The following is a 7,522-nucleotide window of genomic DNA, read 5'->3' as shown; positions in this document are numbered from 1 at the left end:
ACCAACAGGATTCCTAACACAACCCATGAGCAAAAACCCATCCCAAGCAAATTGGGTCGTGTCCTTTCCTTTTGGTTCTTAAGTCCAGCAACCCAAAAGTCACCCAAAGTCCCAAAAGTCCAACAACCCAAAAGTCTCTGTTTCTGTTCTTGGTGAGTCCAGAGTTCAAAAGTTCATCTAAAGAGTTTTAACCCCCCCCCCCGACTGTGTGGAAATGGTTGGGGGGGGGGAGTAAAGGGTCACCTTACATGCACCAACAGTTGACTGCCTTGCCTCTCCATGGGTTTCTGCTGCAGCCTTCACTGCCAGCCACACATCTCCATCAGCTGCTCCTCCTCCCCAGTAGCCGTCCCTGCACGGGACCAGGTAGCTGTCCCGTGAGCCGCTCACCAGTATATCATCAGGCTCCCTAGTACTTAACACAGTACTTGGTGATTTTAAGCTCATAGGAGAGGAGCCCCACTGTGGGTACACCATTAGCCCAAAGTGAAGTCCACTCTACAATCTATAACCAGACACCTAATAGAATAAAAATTAGCTCTACTATTACACAGTAGAGCATTTAGAACCTTCAGAAAGGCACCAAAATACAAATATCTGTCCCAAGCAAGCATGTATCTACTCACTGAGAATTGGAACCCATGTCCCTTGCCTAGTGAGTGCTACTTAGTTGATGGTGAGTCCCTCCATCATAACAAAAAGCCAAGTACAGGTCCACTGTCCTTGATTCACATAATCAGGATAATAACATTTTATTCTTCCTGCCCCAATAACAGAGAAACTGGGGATCCCACAGCAGCCAAAGTGACCATCTTGGCAGGGTGGGTGTGCCTATGCAAATGAGATCAGCCCCTGAAGTTCTTTTCCACAACCTGCCATAGCTCACCACCAGATGTCAGGGTAGAGCTCATCCTGACTCTGCTTACACTATGAAAGTGTTTGCTGTGAAACTGTAAACCCACCCAGTCAGGAGAGAAGCATTACTGAGTGTGAAATACTAATTTACCACAAGAGGGGGTCATCTCCTGCCCAACAAAAGAAGGCTTATAGACACCAGACAAACCATTGTGGAACATCAATGAACAAAATACTTTGTTGATTGCTTCTCCCACACGCATAAAGAGGGGACATGCATAAACTCACATCCCATCACAGCTTGAACTCTGGGGGAAGAGGGACTGAATATTGTGACTTTTGGTGTACGGGACCATCTATGACAAAGGCAGGTTTGCCTGGGTGGCAAGATAGACTGGAGTGCCCAAGGGGACTGTGACTCCATGGTTAGACTGTCCTAGCACTTGAGTAGTTCACACTTGATACTTTGTTGGTGAAACCTAAGTACAGAACTCACAATCAGTTTGGGGTTTATGTCCGGTGTGTAACAAACTGTGGTTGGTATTCGTGATTGTGAGTCACAGTCTAGACAGCCTGAGAGAGACCTCACAAAACTGGGTGACTGGGCAAAAAAAAAAAAGGCAAATGAAAGTCAACACAGATAATTGCAAAGAAGTGCACTTGGGGGGAAAAATCTAAATTATACATATTCAATTATGACAGGTTTCAGAGTAGCAGCCGTGTTAGTCTGTATTCGCAAAAAGAAAAGGAGTACCCGGGGCACCTTAGAGACTAACAAATTTATTAGAGCATAAGCTTTCGTGAGCTACAGCTCACTTCATCCGATGAAGTGAGCTGTAGCTCACGAAAGCTTATGCTCTAATAAATTTGTTAGTCTCTAAGGTGCCACGGGTACTCCTTTTCTTTATATTCAATTATGGTTTCTAAACTAGCTGTTAACACCCAAGAAAGAGATCTTGGGTCTCTGTAGACAGCTCTCTGAAAATTTCCACTCAATCCACAACAGCGGTCAAAAAGGCTAATAGGGTGCTAGAAACTATTAGGAAAGGGTTAGAAAATAAGACAGAAAATATCATAATGCCTCTATATAAATCCATGATGCGTCCAAGCCTTGTATACTGCGTGCAGTTCTGGTAGTCCCATCTCAAAAAGGATTTAGTGGAACTGGAAAAGGTTCAGAGAGGGGCAACAAAGATGATCACGGGTATGGAACGGCTTCCGTTAAAGGAGATGTTAAAAAGATTAGGGTTGTTCAGCGGAGGAAAGGGATGACTAAGGAGGGATCATGACTGGTGTAGAAAATGTGAATAGAGAAATGTTATTTAACCATTTCCCACAATACAAAACCAGGGGTCGTACAATCAGAATAGGCATCCGGTTTAATGCAAAGAGGAGGAGATACTTTTCGACACAATGCATGAGTAAGCTATAGCGCACATTGCCAGGGAATGTTGTGAAGGCCAAAAGTATAACTAGGTTTGCAAAAAGAAAAGGAGTACCGGTGGCACCTTAGAGACTAACAAATTTATTAGAGCATAAGCTTTCGTGAGCTACAGCTCACTCATCGGATGCATCCGATGAAGTGAGCTGTTAGCTCACGAAAGCTTATGCTCTAATAAATTTGTTAGTCTCTAAGGTGCCACCGGTACTCCTTTTCTTTTTGCGAATACAGACTAACACGGCTGCTACTCTGAAACCTAGGTTTACAAAGGAACTGGATAAGTTCATGGAGAATAGGTCCATCAATGGCTTTTAGCCAAGATGCGCAGATTCAACCCCATGCTAAGGGCAACCCTAGTCCTCTGACTACCAGAAGCCGAGAATGAACGACTCGATAATTGCTCTGTTCTGTTCACTCCCGCTGAAGCTCACGTATGGCCCAATGTCAGAGACAGGATACTGGCCAAGGTGGACCATTGGGCTGATGCTGTATGGTAGCTCTTATGCACTTGTATGTGTTCTTAGGTAGAAAATGCATAAGGATGCAGAAGAACCTCTTCCTGTGTTCCAAGCATTGTATACATTTCCCTACTATGCTGCTTAGATTTCTCCAAGAGCAAACCGGTACCTAGTAATAACAAGAAGTATTTCCAGTTGTGTTCATTGTGTTCGTGCTGAGCTGGGACATCCATTCTGAAGTGTCAACAGTACACAGAATGGAGGAAGGAGAAACCCCATCCCACACAGGTAAATAGGCTAAACCCTGGAGTCTCTAACCTGAGACTATCCATTTATCTTTCTAAATATTTATCCTGTGTCGCTTACCTTTCTGCCAAAGAGATGCTTTAAACCAACATTTGATTGCCAAAACCTGAAACACAACTGGCTTTTCATGTGTGAGATTTAAAGCTTTTTCAGTCCTCTGACTTGTGCCCAAAATAAAGCTGCCAAATGTTTCTCCACTCTGCAGTTTTATCTGTATTTTAATTCTGCTTGTTTTTTTGTCCCTATCCACAATGCTTTGACTGACCTTTCCCCTGCTCTGACTTTATCTGGGTCATTCCAAATCAACATATGTACCATCACCTGTCTTGGTGATTCCTCCACCAGGTCACTGCCTCTACTATGTGTATTTGCTTCATCACTTTGAATGTTGCAGCCATGAGGGGCAGCAAGGGCAAAAGCAGGAACTTGCTGTGAAGAAGCACACAAAGGCATGATGGAACTGGCACTGTTGGTGGAAACATGACACAGTAAATACAAATGCTGAGACCTAGGAAGAGGCTAAGTTATGTAAGGCCCTTAAAGGTGAAGGCAAGGCACTTGTAGCTGATATGTGAAAGAAGGAGCCAGATGAAAGGACTCCTTGAGTGGGGTGACCTGTCAAAAATGATGGGCAGCAGCTTTTCAGTGTGGACCTGCTTGGGTGACTTAGGTTTCAGGAAGAGCAGAAGAGGAGGAGAATCCAATAGCTAGATGGGAGGTAACGAGGCCCCGGAGTGATTTTTAATGGTGTGGGTAGTGAGAAAGGACTGAATCTCAGAGATGCTGTGGGAAGAAGCAGTGCAGAAGATTTAGCAGACCTGGATGTGTGGTTTAGAGAGGGGACTAATTTGAGATGGCACCAGTTATAGGCCTGAGTAACAGAGAGATGCTGATGTTGCTACCAGTGAGAGAGGAAGAGGGGAATGCTTCAAGGGTTGGGAACAGAGCATGTTTGGTTTTAACTGCGCTACGGTTAAGCTGGGAACTACAGAGAGACAGGTGAGCTGTGGGGTTGAATGGAGGGGAACAGGTCAGCAGTAGACAAACAGATTTTAATCAGCAATGTATAACCGGTATTAAAGCCAAGTGAGTTGATACGGTCACGTAAAGAAAGGGTGTAGAGAAGGGATGGGCAAACTACAGCCGTGGGCTGGATCCGGCCCACCAGCCATTTTAATCCAGCCCTTGAGCTCCCGCTGGGGAGCAGGAACTGGGCTTGCCCCGCTCCGACACTTCAAGCCAGGGAGCAAGGTCGTGGCTCCCAGAAGCAGCAGCATGGCCCCTCTCTGGCTTCCTATGCATAGGCACAGCTAGGGCACTCTGCTCCTGCACACTCCCAGCACCGCCCCCGCAGCTCCCATTGGCCGGGAAGGACAGCCAATGGGAGGTTCAGGGGCAGTGCCTGCAGATGGGGCAGTATGCAGAGCCACCTGCTGCTCCTCTGCATAGGAGCCAGAGAAGGGACATGCTGCTGCTTCTGGGAGCTGCTTGAGGTAAGCACCGCCCAGAGCCTGCACCCCTGAGCCTCTCCCTGTGCCACAACCCCATGCCCCAGCCCTGATCCCCCTCCTCCCTCCAAACCCTTGATCCAGCCTGGAGCACCCTCCTGCACCTCAAACCCCTCAGCCCCACTCCAAGCCCACACCCCAGCCAGAACCTGCACTCCTTCCTGCACCCCAACCCCTGTCCCAGTCCAGAGCCCCCTCCCTCACCTGAACTCCTAATTTCTGGCACACCCTGGAGCCCGCCCCCCAACCATAGCCCTCACCCACTCCCACACCCCAAATCCAATTTTGTGAGCATTCATGGCCCCGCCAAACAATTTCTATTCCCAGATGTGGCACTCGGGCCAAAAAATTTGCCCACCCCAGTGTAGAGGAGAAGAGGTGGTGGCCAGTGATCGAGCTCATTGGGACTCACAGGTGACTGATATGCAGTATCCCCTCAGAAGGGTGGAACTAGGATGACCAGATGTCCCAATTTTATAGGGATAGTCCCGATATTTAGGGCTTTGTCTTATATAGGTGGCTATTACACCCCTCTACCCCATCCCAATTTTTCACCCTTGCTATCTGGTCACCCTAGGTGGAACTGAGGCATTTCAACTGCATCAGTTGAACAGGGCAAAAATTAGGGATTGGTCCAGCTTTGAGCAGGGGTTTGGACTAGATGCCTCCTGAGGTCCCTTCCAACCCTGATATTCCATGATTCCATGAACAGTGATTGTAATACGGCTCTCCTGAGCTTGGCGTCTGACCTAACAGCTAAGTCTAAGGCACAGTGCTTGACAAAGGCCCATGGGTTACTCCATGTTGCTGCCTTGCAGATCTCTGATATTAGCACATATTGTTATTATATTATATATTATATATTGTTAATATAATAAAGCAAAGTCCTGGAAACATTCAGTGTGTGCAACTCTTTTTCTCCCAGTGTTGAGTGTGACTTTGAGAAGAAGACAGTCAGTTTGCTTGACTGAGTTAGATGAAATTCTGAGACCACCGTGTCCCTATGAATGACTTATGTGGGGTACAGCCATAAGTGCCAAGTGCTCACTCACTCTTCAGGATGACATCATAGCCACTAGGACAATCGTCATCCCAGGGAGGTGGTGTAAGCAGCATTCTGAAAGAGGTTCTAATGGAGGTTCCATGAGCCTCAGGAGGAGGATGTTCTCTGGCTCTCTGTCTTGGCACTCAGATGGTGTCCTCCTCCTTCGGTGAGGCAGTAGTGTACCATTTTCTGTTGGGGCCTGGTGTGTAAATTGCTAGGGACTGTAGTGTGGAAGGTCCTGAGGAAGGCAGTCTGAAGAAGGTCTCAGGGCTAGAATTAATCCTACTGGTGAGCCCTAGAGAGGGGTGAAGCACACGGAGGCAGTCCTGAGCGGTCACCGTTCCCGCTGAGAAAGGAGGAGCTGGGAAGATCTTGGGAGAAGCCAGAGGCCTGGGAACCAGAGGAAAGGCTGTGTTAAGCACAGGCTAGAGGGAAGCAGCACAAGGGCTTGGCAGTAGGAAGTGGCTGAGGGAAATAGTAGCATGTCTGAAGGAGCAGACCTAGCTGTTAAACATATGGTCTCTGGGTTGGAGCCCAGAGCAGATGGTGGGCCTGGGTTCGCCTATCAGGAAGGGGTGTACGAGCCTGGGGTAAGCACTACTCAGTCCAGGGTGAGCCTGGACACTGAGCCCAATGGACATGCTGAGGAATAACAAGAGAGGAGCCTGAAGGATCTTTTGTTTTGGGACATTTTTAGACATTTAGTTGTACTACTGCCACTCCAGATGGGGCATGGTTTAGATGGGACTTAGCTAGAAGGCTGAGTCATGGAGATTCAGGACATTGTAGGGCTAAAGAGGTGACCAAGAGGGACTTGAGAGGTGAAGATCCCTACAATACCCTGAACTGATGCCAGGATACTGGGCAAAGGTGCTCGCTTTACTGTGTGGGGCACTGGTGTCAGGAAAACTGATACAGGCCTGGGGCAGGGGCGCTGGAACTGGAGCAGGGTAGGAGGACCCATGGCCCCTTTCACTTTTCCAAGTGGGAGGGCCAAGCCCACTGACTTTTTAACATGGGTGTAGTAGCCTTGGGCAGTTGCGGAGTGGTGGCAGAAGAGGCTGCACTTTGTGGTGGGGGAGCTGGTGATCCACTCCCCCGCCGTGAAGTGCGGCACCAGCCTCTTCCTGATCGGAGGCTGAGGTGGGCCTCAGCCCCCCCTCACGAGGGGCCCCCACCCTGTACTCCTCTTTTTCCCCCAAGGCCCTGTCCCCTGGCCTGGTGGACGGTCCGAGGCTCCCTATAGCGGCCCAGACTCCCTCAGCAGTTCTTACTCCAGCTTCCAGCCTGGCCAGGGAGTGGAGGGAAGAAGAGGAGCGGGGGTGGGGCCACAGTTACAGCACCAGTGGCCCCCCCACTTTTGCACAGCTTCCGGAGCTTCTGCCCAGGGATTTAGATGCTGAGATCTTGTGCACCACAGACTTCATGACTGTTGAGGTGGTCAGAGTCAAAGTCCCCAATCACAACTCTGTTATGTCCTTTGCCTCTTTCTTTGCCTGATCCTTGCGTGGGATGTGTTGGCCGATGCTGATCTCTCCAGCTTTGCTCTGGTCATAATGGTCACCTCTGGGTCTGAAGTGAACTGCCTGGATTACTGTAGAGGATGCAGCTTGAGCCAGGCGTCCCTGGACTTACAGATGCTGGAAGAAAAGGTTTGGGCACAGAGCACTTAGCCAGATGTGGCTCTTCACTAGGCAGAGAAAAAAGCATCTTTATATGTTCCTGATGGGGATCAGTCCGTCATAAGACAGGCAGTGTTTGTATCCTGAGGGTTTGGATTCTGCCATGAGGCTTGGTGGTTGGTGTGACGCACCTCACCCCTAGAAGAGGAAGCCGATCAGGTCTCAGAAAAAGCACGGGTCACACTGCCTGGATTCTGTCTTGCTGCCCTACAGTAGAGGAACTCAGG

Source organism: Dermochelys coriacea, chromosome 11, assembly GCF_009764565.3.
Source record: "Dermochelys coriacea isolate rDerCor1 chromosome 11, rDerCor1.pri.v4, whole genome shotgun sequence".
NCBI classification, from domain to species: domain Eukaryota; kingdom Metazoa; phylum Chordata; order Testudines; family Dermochelyidae; genus Dermochelys; species Dermochelys coriacea.
The sequence above is the reverse complement of the archived record's forward strand: the minus strand, read 5'-3'. Positions refer to the sequence as shown.